The sequence below is a fragment of the Loxodonta africana genome, chromosome 23, assembly GCF_030014295.1.
Source record: "Loxodonta africana isolate mLoxAfr1 chromosome 23, mLoxAfr1.hap2, whole genome shotgun sequence".
NCBI lineage: Eukaryota > Metazoa > Chordata > Mammalia > Proboscidea > Elephantidae > Loxodonta > Loxodonta africana.
The window spans coordinates 48,896,562-48,910,056 of NC_087364.1; the positions used below are offsets into that span (position 1 = coordinate 48,896,562).

General features: G+C 40.1%; 1 protein-coding gene across 5 annotated transcripts in view; it reads right to left on the bottom strand.

Moving 5' to 3' along the window:
- PLD1 (phospholipase D1) overlaps nt 1-13,495 on the bottom strand; it is a 230,693-nt gene that overhangs the window by 183,017 nt on the left and 34,181 nt on the right. The window contains exon 1 of one of the 5 annotated variants that reach the window (XM_064275473.1): nt 7,521-8,005. The exons of 2 other annotated variants lie outside the window; for them this stretch is intronic. The gene's annotated coding sequence lies outside the window, so the exon portion shown is untranslated. Of the gene's footprint in view, nt 1-7,520; nt 8,006-13,495 lie in introns of those variants that run through there. 2 more of the 5 variants (XM_023555501.2, XM_023555504.2) reach the window with 2 other exon arrangements.

Consider the following 13,495-nt stretch of genomic DNA (forward strand, 5'->3'; position numbering starts at 1 on the left):
CATGCAATCAAGATGCATTGATAATTACTGGTGATTGGAATGCAAGAGTTGGAAACAAAGAAGAAGGATCAGTAGTTGGAAAATATGGCCTTGGTGATAGAAACAACGCTGGAGATCAAATGATAGATTTTTGCAATACCAACGACTTCTTCATCGCAAATACCTTCTTTCACCAACATAAACGGCGACTATACACATGGACCTCACCAGATGGAACACACAGAAATCAAATTGACATCTGTGGAAAGAGACGATGGAAAAGCTCAATATCATCAGTCAGAACAAGGCCAGAGGCAGGCTGTGGAACAGACCAGCATCAATTGCTCATATGCAAGTTCAAGCTGAAACTGAAGAAAATCAGAGCAAGTCCCCGAGAGCCAAAATATGACCTTGAGTATATCCCACCTGAATTCAGAGACCATCTGAAGAACAGATTTGATGCATTGGACACTAGTGACCGCAGACCAGATGAGTTGTGGAATGACATCAAAGGCATCATCCATGAAGAAAGTAAGAGGTCATTGAAAAGACAGAAAAGAAAGAAAAGACCAAGGTGGATGTCAGAGGAGACTCTGAAACCTGCTTTCGAAAGTCGAGCAGCTAAAGCAAAAGGAAGAACTGATGAAGTAAAAGAGCTGAACAGAAGATTTCAAAGGGCGGCTCAAGAAGACAAAGTATTATAATGACATGTGCAAAGAGCTAGAGATGGAAAACCGAAAGGGAAGAACACGCTCAGCGTTTTTCAAGCTGAAAGAACTGAAGAAAAAATTCAAGCCTCGAGTTGCAATAGTGAAGGATTCCATGGGGAAAATATTAAACAACGCAGGAAGCATCAAAAGAAGATGGAAGGACTATATGGAGTCAGTACACCAGAAAGAATTAATCAATGTTCAACCACTTCAAGAGGTAGCATATGATCAGGAACTGATGGTACTCAAGGAAGAAGTCCAAGCTGCTCTGAAGGCACTGGCGAAAAACAAGGCTCCAGGAATTGATGGAATATCAATTGAGATGTTTCAACAAACAAATGCAGTGCCGGAGGCACTCGCTCGTCTATACCAAGAAATATGGAAGACAAATTCCTGGCCAACTGACTGGAAGAGATCCATATTTATGCCTATTCCCAAAAAAGGTGATCCAACTGAATGTGGAAATTATAGAACAATATCATTAATATCACACGCAAGCAAAATTTTGGGGAAGATCATTCAAAAACAGCTACAGCAGTATATGGACAGGGAACTGCCAGAAATTCAGGGTGGTTTCAGAAGAGGACGTGGAACCAGGGATATCATTGCTGATGTCAGATGTATCCTGGCTGAAAGCAGAGAATACCAGAAGGATGTTTACCTCTGTTTTATTGACTATGCAAAGGCATTCGACTATATGGATAACTTTGTAAAGAATGGGAATTCCAAAACACTTAATCGTGCTCATGAGGAACCTTTGCATAGATCAAGAGGCAGTTGTTCAGACAGAACAAGGGGATACTGATTGGTTTAAAGTCAGGAAAGGTGTGTGTCAGCGTTGTATTCTTTCACCATACCTATTCAATCTGTATGCTGAACAAATAATCTGAGAAGCTGGACTATGTGAAGAAGAACGGGGCATCAGGATTCAAGGAAGACTCATTAACAACCTGCATTATGCAGATGACACAACCTTGCTTGCTGAAACTGAAAAGGACTTGAAGCACTTACTAATGAAGATCAAAGACCACAGCCTTCAGTATGGATTGCACCTCTACATAAAGAAAACAAAAATCTTCACAACTGGACCAATGAGCAACATCATGATAAACGGAGAAAGATTGAAGTTGTCAAGGATTTCATTTTACTTGGATCCACAATCAACAGCCATGGAAGCAGCAGTCAAGAAATCAAAAGATGCATTGCATTGGGTAAATCTGCTGCAAAGGACCTCTTTAAAGTGTTGAAGAGCAAAGATGTCACCTTGAAGACTAAGGTGTACCTGACCCAAGCCATGGTATTTTCAATCACATCATATACATGTGAAAGCTGGGCAGTGAATAAGGAAGACCAAAGAAGAATTGTGGTGTTGGTGACAAATACTGAATATACCATGGACTGCCAAAAGAACGAACAAATCTGTCTTAGAAGAAGTACAACCAGAATGCTCCTTAGAAGCAAGGATGGCGAGACTGTGTCTTACATGCTTTGGACATGTTGTCAGGAGGGATCAGTCCCTGGAGAAGGACATCATGCTTGGCAGAGTACAGGGTCAGCGGAAAAGAGGAAGACCCTCAACAAGGTGGACTGACACAGTGGCTGCAACAATGAGCTCAAGCATAACAATGATTGTACGGATGGCGCAGGACTGGGCAGTGTTTTGTTCTGTTGTACACAGGGTCGCTATGAGTCGGAACTGACTTTACGGCACCTAACAACAACAACCACTTTATAATTTGATTACTTATAACATCTGACTAAAATTTTAAACCTGATGCATAAAAAATCAAAACAGTTTCCTAATATAATGCATATGTGCAGCAAAATAACTGCTCTCCAAAGTAAAATGATCCTGTGCTTTACAAAAATTGAATTTGTCTCAACTCTAACCTGTAACTCCTAATCTATTCTAATTTTTTAAGTAAAAATAATAAATTCTTTTTAAGGGAAACTTAAGTTTACAAAAGATTTGAGGAAATTAAAATCATTCTTAGAGTCATGTCAAATAAATTTGGGGTGATGTTAAGCTACTATAAAATTTTGGTGTATTTTGTTCTCTTTTTTTCTCCATGAATAGTCTTTTTCACCTTTATTTTTCTGAATATAAAGTAATATTGCTTAAAATAGTAATGTGTAGAAAAGCATAAAGAAGAAAATATAAACCACCAGAAATCTTACCATCAAAATAGCCACTGTTAACTTATGGTGGCCACCCTTTCTGCTAACTCCCTAGGGATAGTGCATACATGATGGGAATATTTTAAACATGGCCAACTATGTGCTGTGCAAATAGTTTAATCCCCAGCTTTTTAACTTAAAGACATATCATTACTATTTCCCGTTATTATAATTTTTTCATAAATATAATTTTACTAGCTATAAATGATCATAATGGAATTTTCTCCTACTACTATATGTTTCAATTATCCCAATTTTTCTTTATTATAAATAATGCTTTAATAAATATCTTTGTACTTAAAGCTTTTATATTTCTACCCAGAAAATTCAGATTTATTGACCTTTTCCTTTTGTGATTTCCTCTCTTGGTTTTAGGAAGAGAAAGTGCTTTGGCATCCAAAGACCGGAATTTATATTGATTTCTTTTCTTTTTTAACACTTAACTATTTAAGCTCTTTGGACTACACTTTTATATACTTTGAAAGATTCCAAATGTATTTTCTACATGGTTAAGTTTTAGTCGAATCTAGAGTAAATTATTTGCCCAGAATTTTTCAAATGTACATTTATGTTTTTAAAGGAAATAGTGTGCCTCACATTCTTGGCTTTCCACTAAGCCTCAGAAAGTCTTCAGGGCTAACAAAATAACCAGAGCTTCCATTATCAGCAGGAAGTCATACTGGACAAGAATGAGGAGGACATTCATACAGATCGAATTAAAACTGAATGACCAGAATGTACAAATTCTTCATGTTAGTAGTTTTATTATTTTAGCCTTAAAAAGGCTGGTAAGTTTTAAGATTAGCTTAACTAGTTAGAAGCCAGCAGTCAATGTTGTGGGCTTGCTCTCCATACGGACTGATCACCATTGGTCCCACATACTGATCACAGGCAACTTTTGTGCACTGCCACCAGTCACCAGGTTCTTGCCATTGGTCACCAGCAGAATGGAAAGCGAAGCAAAACCTCTCCACCCTCAGCACCCACCCACCCCCTCGCCCCCAGCAGAAGATCAACACAAAAGACATACCCAACTGGTGGACAGTGGGTCAACATGAGCGTCTTCGATTATGAGAACTGCACGGAGGTCAGTGTTTACATGGTTGCTCCTCATTGATAATAAACATCGGATTATACTTTCCAAGAGCGTCAACTTCTCTTATTAGTTCCCCACCCCACCCTCCCGCCACAGCGCTCCCCTAAGGCACAATACTGGCATTGCTGCTTACTAGCTGCTGTGACTTGGGAAAAATTATGAAACCTTTCTGGGGCAGTTTCCTCAACTGTAAAATGGGGATAATAAAGGCAATCACCCTCTTGGGGTTGTTGTAAGGATTAAGTGACTTAGAACAGTGGCTGTAGGTAGGAAATGCTATCTAAGCGACAGTTACTGTTATAACAATCACCACAACCTCGACAACTCCTGCTATCACTACTACTACCACCCCCCCCCGCCCCGCCAACCCTGAAATGCTGGGAGATCAGACTTAGCCTGAGTTCTTCAGAATGAAACGGGGAACTGGGGAAATCTGTGGTCGGATCAGCCCAGGCAGTAGAGTTCCCTCAGCCTTTGCAATCTCTCTAGATAATAACTATTTTCTGTCATGACTAAACGAATTTAACAGCGTTAAGGACAGGAACCAGGCGTGGGGAGTATGGAAAAGGCAGGGGTGGCCTGTTCATTGTTGCCACTAAATGAATCTAACAAAGCTATAAATTGCACATTAAGCTTCTATACCTCCCAAGCCATCTACCACAAGGATCAAGACTATGGGCAGTCAAAAGGTGGAAACAGCCCAACTGTTCGTCAACAGACGAATAGATAAACAAAATGCTGTGCATACGTACAATGGAATATTACTCTGCTATACAGAGAAATGAAGTCCTGATACACGCCACAACATGTATGAACATTGGAAACTTTATGCTGAATGAAATAAGTCAGCCATGAAAGGACAAATATTGCATGATCCCACTTATACGAATTATTTAGAATAGATGAATGTATAGAGACCAAGTTTATTTGCAGTTACCAAGGGTGGCAGGGAATGGAAAAGGGAGGCACAAAGCTTAAGGGGCATCGAGCTTCTGTTAAGGGTGATGGAAAAAACTCAGGAACGGTTAATGGTGATGGCTGAACAACATGCTGAAGATAATTAACGTCACCAAACCGTACATGTGACAACTGTTGAAAGGGTTTTGTTACCTATATATTTACCACGCACACACACACAAAGACTATGGGCAGGAATGCCAGAGAAGAGGGGTGTCAACAGAACCGGCCTATTAGGCGAAAATCGACCAAGGTTCAGCAGTCTGAAAGCCCACTTCGAGTACCAAAATCATTCACAGTTATTTGTTTCCTCAGACTCCTTATCTTCTACTGCCATGCAATTTCTCTGTTGTTTCAGGTGTGGGCCAGTTCAACTGGAAATCGTTCGTCTAAGCATCTGTCTTCAACTTTGAAACTGGTGTATTTTAAAGCAAATTGGGATCACATGTTTCTGGGTCATCAGCAAGGCTCATAAACCATCTGAGATTGATGAGCCAACTAGTGCACTCTGCCTATCACCAAGAAATCATGTTGAATAAAAATTAATCAGTTCAAGGATTAACCTAGAATTAGACCATACAGAGTGAGAAAAATGCCTGTCTTTACTTGACTTGAGCCAAAAGTCAGAGATGTAATAGAACTAAACCAAATTCAGCAAGATGAGAACAAGAATTGCAGTGTGTGACCCAAGCTCAGAAACAGGTATAATCTGAGATTTACTTACTTTATCCCCAAATTATAGATTTTTAGCAGACTATGGTACCACCTCCCCCCCTTTTTGAAGGAAACTTATTTTAATGTCAATAGTCTCTGGGAAAACCCTAAAATCTGGTTTTTAGGGAGTTTCCCTTTTACCCTATCCCTTACCAGATTGTTTATTTCCGTTTCTAATGAGTGGGATCCTGCTTCGTTATTACCTCAAGGTGAACAGGCTATGAAGCACTTGAGAACACAGAAATTAAGGTCTTTAAGACAGAAACGAGCTTTGTGTGAACTTTTAAAAACTCTTATCTGTACCCATTAAGCACAAACAAATACATCAATGAGTAAAATGTCTTAACAGTTTTCTTTGAAATCATTGAACTGTTAAAATCCTCTCTACAAAGGTCTGCTTTTAAAACTGAAATTAATACCATTAACAGCATAATAGCACATATATGCAGTAATGGTGTGTATATAACACAATTCTTAGCAATCTTTGCCTTTTTTTTTTTTTTTTTTGGAAAGCTAAACTGATCTAACGGATTTGTTATTAAAGAAAATATCTCCAGAGATGGGCAGTAATACAACTGTATTTACAATAATACAACTGTCTTTTGGGGGAATAAATTACCATCAATTTTGTAATCCCAAAATGGCAATGCAGCCATAATCACTTTACAAGTTCAGCCTCAGCACAGATGCGAACTGGGATCCTTAAAGTGTAGTAGATTCACCTCGGTGATTTTTTTTTTTAAGTACCTATTTCTGTCTCCCTTCTCCCTCAATTTTTTTTTCTTGTTTAACAGAGGAGAACATGAAGGAAGAGATTTTTCCTGATACATAGTATTTCCCAGTGAGAAGCAAAGAGGACAATAAAACGTCAATAACAGAAGCCCGCCAGCATATTTTAAACACTAGTTTAAATTACCTTGAACTAATCGAAAAGACCAAACTCGTTGTCTTCGAGTCGAATCATATTTGAAATACAAGAGAAGCTGTACTTCATAATGTGTTGCAAACTTTAAAACACCATCAAATTGAACTCCTTTTATAGAACACTTTGACGCGGGATTGCTTTGTTGACAAATTGACAAAAGTAGAATTGCTCTCTAGGTCTTCAAGTTAATGAGGTTAAGGAAGATATTCTCTTGGTATTTAATTCTACTGACTTAATTTCATTTTTATGTCTGTTAACAGTGCTTTTATGTTTTACAAGACACACTCCAGTTTTACAGTCATTATTTACCCCTGCCCTAATCTGAGAACAAGCACAGTGACAACTGAGGACAAGATTCAGTCCAGCGTAATCCACCTGTCCGCTCTGCCCAAATGGCTTCTAAGGCAGGTATTTTATGAGGCACAGCAGACAAATATCTGACTTTTCAGACAGAAAATTGAACTTGTATCCGGTTCATTGTAACTGTAAGCAGTAGGCCCAGGGGAAACCATGCATCAGACAAGCCTGCACAAGTATGGAGAGGCACAGGGACACTGGCTGGGCCACCGCACGCTGCTGCCTAATGTGCAAAAAAAAAAAAAATGAAGCCAACCATGCATAAAACCATTGTGATATCTAGAAGGCCGAATGGGAGGACGCAAGGAAAGCAATTCCGAAAAAAGGAACCGAAAATGCTTACAAACAAATACAGATCTCCAGGCTGCAACTCCAAACATATACTGTATGTCATTTCTTCTTGGTTTCCACTTGTATTCAATATCGTAAACAATGCATATATGATCAGGAGAAACAGCACCCCCCAAGTCCCCATAGGATCAACAAAGTCACACGATTTTCAAAAACAAGGCAGCAACAGCACAGCTGCTACCCTGTCCTTGTCACATCATCACCCCCAGTGCAGAAAGAAAATCTGGCAAAATTCAAAACGTTACCCACTAACCTGGTGCCCCTGTGGAAGCAGTCGCTTCATATTGCTTGAAAGACAGAAGACTCCTTACTATGAAACTACTCTCCAAGGTGGCTGACAGCCCAAAACCCAGAAAAAATTTACTACCCTGAGAATCCACAGAAACAGGGAATGCAATCCTGTTCTCAAGCTCACAGCAGGCTGACTCCCTAAAGGCAACTTAAGTCCTAGCCAAGCCCACAAAGCACTTTAGCCTATAAGCTTTAGTAATGAACTTGAAACCACTCCCCATATGTTAAATAGACACTGCAGGGCTGTGAGAAAGAAAACCCACATAGAGGGTGGACTAAGGCATCGGGCTTCGCTTCTGTTCTTGCTGCTTGAGAAACCTTAAAACACAACCTTAAAAACAGAGAACTCTCATGCCCTTCCCTCCCCTCAGACACTGTATTAAAGGGACTGATTCATTCTAAACAAGGCGAATACAGTCTGCCCTCCACGAGGGCCATGAAATGACTTTTATACTGCTGTCAAAGTTGGGTGGTGGCGGTGGAACACATAATACTGCAATTTCGCATTGCATAAGAGGGACACGTGAAGTTATTGTTTCTGAGAATCAAACTCACATGGTATCACTACTTTCAGATTTTTTTTACAGCATCGTGGTGTTGTCGTTGTTAGTTGCCGTCGGGTTGATTCCATTAAACATGCCTAAAACTTCATCAATCACTAAAGTCCAAAATAATATTAATACAAATTAAAGAGGTTCACCAAAGAACCTCCTGACTTCTAATTCTGACTCAGTGTTGGTAAATTTGAAAATCACTCTTGTAACTCAGTTTTACCATCTAACTCAGGATACATTTATAATATAAAAGGCAGGGTAGCTCATTCCAGTTGGAACCCCTGCTGAGAATTTGCCTTTCTAAAAAGTTCCCAGGTGATGTTAACGCTGCTGGTTCGGACCTATTCTGAGAACCACTAGTCCAGCAGTGATTCTCAAAATTTATTATACAAAGAATCACCTGTGGGGCATGTTAAACTATAGATTCTGATTAAGTATATCTGGGAGGAAAAATGCAAATTCTCAGCAGGGGTTTGAAGTGGATCCAATGGGTCCAAAGCCCTAAAAAAGAATCAGCTGCCTTTTAAACTCACTATGGTTTCAAAGTAAGAAATTTCATTTTCTTTTTCTTTCTAGAAAAACATAATTGATAATGTCCTTAAGGCAGTTAAATCTTACAATAGAATCAATAATATGCTGGCATATTGCTTAAGAAAGAGTATCCATGCTTGGCTTTTGAACATAACGCTGTCACAAAATACACATTTTTTCTCCTACTTCTTAACTCCAAGAGCAATTTTAGTTCTAATGACTTGCTTCCATTTAATATAAATACCCATTTTATTTTTTTTAAATAATATATAAATAAGAGGGATTTTAACTTACTGCTTAAGCTTTCCAAACTTAAATTATTATTTCTCCTAAAGTATAAGCTTGAAAATGCCAAGAAAAACTTGAGTCACTTGTTGCCAAATACCTTTACACGTATTTCTGGTAAAATCAAATTTACTCAAAACCTATGAAACATAAGCCATTAGCATATTACCTCAACAAGGTCAGGCATGAAAAGCCGGGAGACTATCTCAGATCTAACACTCTCCCAGCTGCCCTCTCTCACCCCCAGTCAGGGCTCAGAATTTCTCTGGCGATCACTTTAGAATGAGAGGGCAAGACAATTACTTCAGTGGGAAAGGAAAACTCGCCTCAGGACCTGTGGCTGACATCGAAAAGGTGACAGTACCCCACCTGGTGGCAAAACCAAGAGAAGGCTGGAACAGTTGACAAACCTCAGGGGAAATAGTACTATTTTGATATTGGAAGAAAAACAAAAAGGGGAGAGAGAAGGATCAGTTTATAAGAGTACATCAATGCCACATACAATGTTTGGTAAGGATCGTGTTTTGAAAATTTCCCACAGGAAGGCAGTGGTGTCACTATGGTTGTTGTCGCCCAGTGCGGTAACCCATGGTGTCACTCCCCCCCACCTCCATGGCCCTTCACCCATACCACACCATACAGAAACCTTAGTAACATTTATTACCAATTTTAATCATTGAATAACATGTGAAAAGTATAACTGTAAATTGCTTAAACGTAATATTCCTTGGATTATATGAATACTAACAACAAAACTGTTTTGTAAAATCTTTCTCCATCGAATTACATTATTAGTAACTGAGCAGAAGCCTTTTTAAATTTTTCTCCTTTTCCTTTAATTATTACCTCAGTCTCAAAAAGTTATGGATATAGGTTCACAAATACTAATTACTACAATATTGTAGCTAAAACACCAGAAAATTTGACAAACATCAGTGACTGTAAAAACACCAGCAGCAAAGAAACAACGCCTTCTTGTAGCGCCTGCAGACAAAACCACGTGATTCGAAGCGTTATTGTAACTGGGTGATAATGACAGCTCTGACCAGGGCTCATCAGAAGGTTCAAAAAGTAAATCAGCATAGAGTTTTAGCCTTGTAGGTATATTGATACATGTAAGCTGGGCTTACGAAAAATGTTTTTGTTGTTATAACTAACTACGGGGTTATTTTTATGAAAAATATTAAATTTCTGCTGAAACACCGCACAAAAGTTTTATAGAGAGTCATTTTGGTGTCACCTCCTCTGACCGTGTCTCCCAGTGTGCTCCGCATTCCGCTACTGATCCCACCGTAAGAGTGGAACATTTCTAGAGGATATGAAAATGCTCATGCAAAAAAAAAAAAAATTACATTCAAAACCATCTCTTTTATGTGGGTCTGGTTTGCAAACATATGATGATTTGCATCCCCAAAGATATCCTCTGATAAGTAATACTGATCTCCCCTTTGCCCAAAGAACTGAAAAAAAAATTCCTGGGAGACCAAGGTAATCTCTAAAATGGAAGAAACTTGGAGAGACCTCCAGCATAGCTAGCTAAGTGCTGATGGAGCTGTTAAAAGTCTGTGGTCCCCAGGATTTTTCTGTCAAAAGCATTTATTTTTTTGCCTCACATAAATTATTTCTGCTAAAATAAATGTCTGATATCAACCTCTAAGATGAAAAAAAACAGGTAAATTAAAAAAAAAAAAACTGTTGCCGTTGAGTTGATTCTGACACACAGAGACGCTGTAGAACAAAGTAGAACTGCCCCATAGGGTTTCCAAGGAGCTGCTGGTGGATTCAAACTGCCAACCTTTTGGTTAGCAGCTGAACTCTTAGCCACAGCACCACCAGGGCTCCAAACAGTTAAATAGTGGGCCCCAAACTATAGTACACACTTTAACAAAACCCCAGCAAAAATAAAAGCATAGTTGGATGTGACTTTGAAATGAACCCAAGCCACACACTACTGAAACTAAAACTAATCTTAACAGCTGATGTTTTGGGGGCTCATACCATGAGCCGGGCATGGTTCTAAAGTGCTTTACAAGTGTTAACTCATCTAAACCTCATAATGCTATTATAATACCAGTTTTACAGATGAGAAAGCCAATGCTCCCGAATAGTAAGTACCTTCCCAATATCACACAGCTAGTAGTGGAGTTGGATTAGAACCCAGGCACTTTGACTCCAAAGTTCATGCTGCCAATCACATACTTGTATAACCCTGTCCTCCATTGCACAGACATTCTTGAGCACCTACCATATATGAAACCCTGCCAGACCCTGGTTAAATGCAGAGGGAGGGCAGGGAGTTGGGTGGGGTGGGAGCAGACAACGACTACACAGTGGACAGTCCTCTGTGAAGGGGCAGGCTGAGAAATGCCTTCCAGAGAAGAAGCCACATAACCCAGACCTGAAGGAGATATGGAAAGCAAAGGGTCTCCAGGCAGAGGTCACTTGACCTGCCAAAGCAAAGGGGTGATGGAGTTAGGGCCATGGGAGGGATTTCAGGGACCTTGACTGGCAAAAGAAAACACTGGCAAGGAAGGTAGGAGTCCTCTGATGTCACATTGTGGAGGAAAGAGATAATCATCTGGGGATTTTTAAACCAGGAAGTGAGCAGATGTGCATGTGGGAAAGACGAGGCACTAGGCCTGCGGCTACCACTCGTCTGTCAGTTTGTCACACTGTAGTGGCTTGCATGTTGCTGTGATGCTGGAAGCTATGTCACCAGTATTTCAAATACCAGCAGGGTCACCCATGATGGACAGGTTTTAGAGCAGCTTCCAGACTAAGGCAAACTAGGGAGAAAGGCCTGGTGATCTACTTCTAAAAATTAGTCAATGAAAACCCTATGGATCACAAAAGAATCCAGTCTAGTGCTGGAAGATAAGCCCCCTAGATTGGAAGGCACTCAAAACACACAGCGACTGCAACAACGGACTCGGCCATACCAACGATTCTAAGGGTGGTGCGAGACTAGGCAGTTTTGAATTCTGTTGTCCAGGGGGTTGCCATGAGTTGAAGCCGGCAACTAACAACAGGCTTTGTAGGATAAGCAGAAATTTAGAAGATATTCCAGGTAAATGGAAGGGCAGACCAGTGCAGTAAACTGTACAAATCAGCACTTTCAGAAACTCTGTCAGGTAGAGTGATGTAGTTATCCCAGCAGGAAATGTGGCAGTGGCAATGCTTGCTAGCTTCCCTGCTTGCGCCACGTTCTGTGCCGGAGTCATTCAGGGCTGGGGAACACAGGAGGAAGCAGGTTGGTGGGAAGAAGGAGGGATGATCAAGGTGAGTTCCTTTTGCAGGCTAAGTTTGAGGTCCTGGGTACCATCCACAGCAGATGCCAGTATGGTGGTGCCCTAGTCTCTGCCTGGATGGGAAGTGAGACTTAGGAGACATTAGCACGAAAGGGATGTCTGTAGCTGGGGCACAAGGGCATTGCCATTTCAGAGTGCACAGCTGAAAAGGAGAGGGTAGACTTTTAAGGCATGAGGTTTCTGAGTGTCTCAGATAGAATTCAGGGGCATAGTGGTTAAGAATTCAGGGGCATAGTGGTTAAGACCTTGGCTACTAAGCAAAAAGGTTGGCAGTTCAACTCTACCAGCCACTCCTTGGAAACCCTATGGGGCAGTTAGTTCTACTCTGACCTGTAGAGTTGCTATGAGTCCGAATCAACTCGACGGCAACGGGTTTGGTTTTGTTTGTTTTTTATAAACTAAGGAGCCCTGGAGGTGCAGTGGTTAAGAGCTCCACTGCTAACCACAAGGTCGGTGGTTTGAACTCACCAGTCACTTCTTGGGAGAAAAGACCTGGCAATCTGCTCACACAAAAAATACAGCCTAGGAGACCCTGTGAGGCAGATCTACTCTGTCACGTGGGGTTGCTATAAGTCAAAATCGACTGGACAGCACCTAACAACAACATGAATTTGGATGGTCAACTTTATTTTTACAACCTCTAATTGAAAATTAAACATCTTTTCAATCACAAATGTAGACATTAATCTACAGTAAAATAAGCTGTACCTGTGACTTGTCACCAATAGAAACCAAAGATACTTTCAGATCACATTATAGTTGCTGCTAATATCTCAAAATATGGCTTCATTGATACTTTGAAATTACGATATTCTTAGACTTTACACTAGATTTTGTTTTGTAACACATTAATAATGAAGGACCTGAATCATTATATCACTACTTACCTTTTTATTGATAATTGTATGTCAGTATAATTGGTTTCCTTTGTAATGTTACCCATTTTAATTTTACACATTTCAAAACATTATTTCTAAAAGAGATTCATTAGCTTGGCTAGACTGTTAAAGGTATCCCCATTGTGCAAAAAAAGTAAAGAATACCTGATTTAAAGGGTGAAAGAAAGATACTTTTAAAAAGGCAATTCTGGAAAGGGGAACCTAGCATGAGAAGGGGTCCCTGGGTGGTATAAATGGTTAACATGCTCCACTGCTAACCAAGAGGTCAGAGGTTCAAGTCTACCCAGAGGCACCTCAGAAGAAGGGTCTGGCGATCTACATCCGAAAAACTGCCACTGACAACCCTGTGGGCCATGGCAC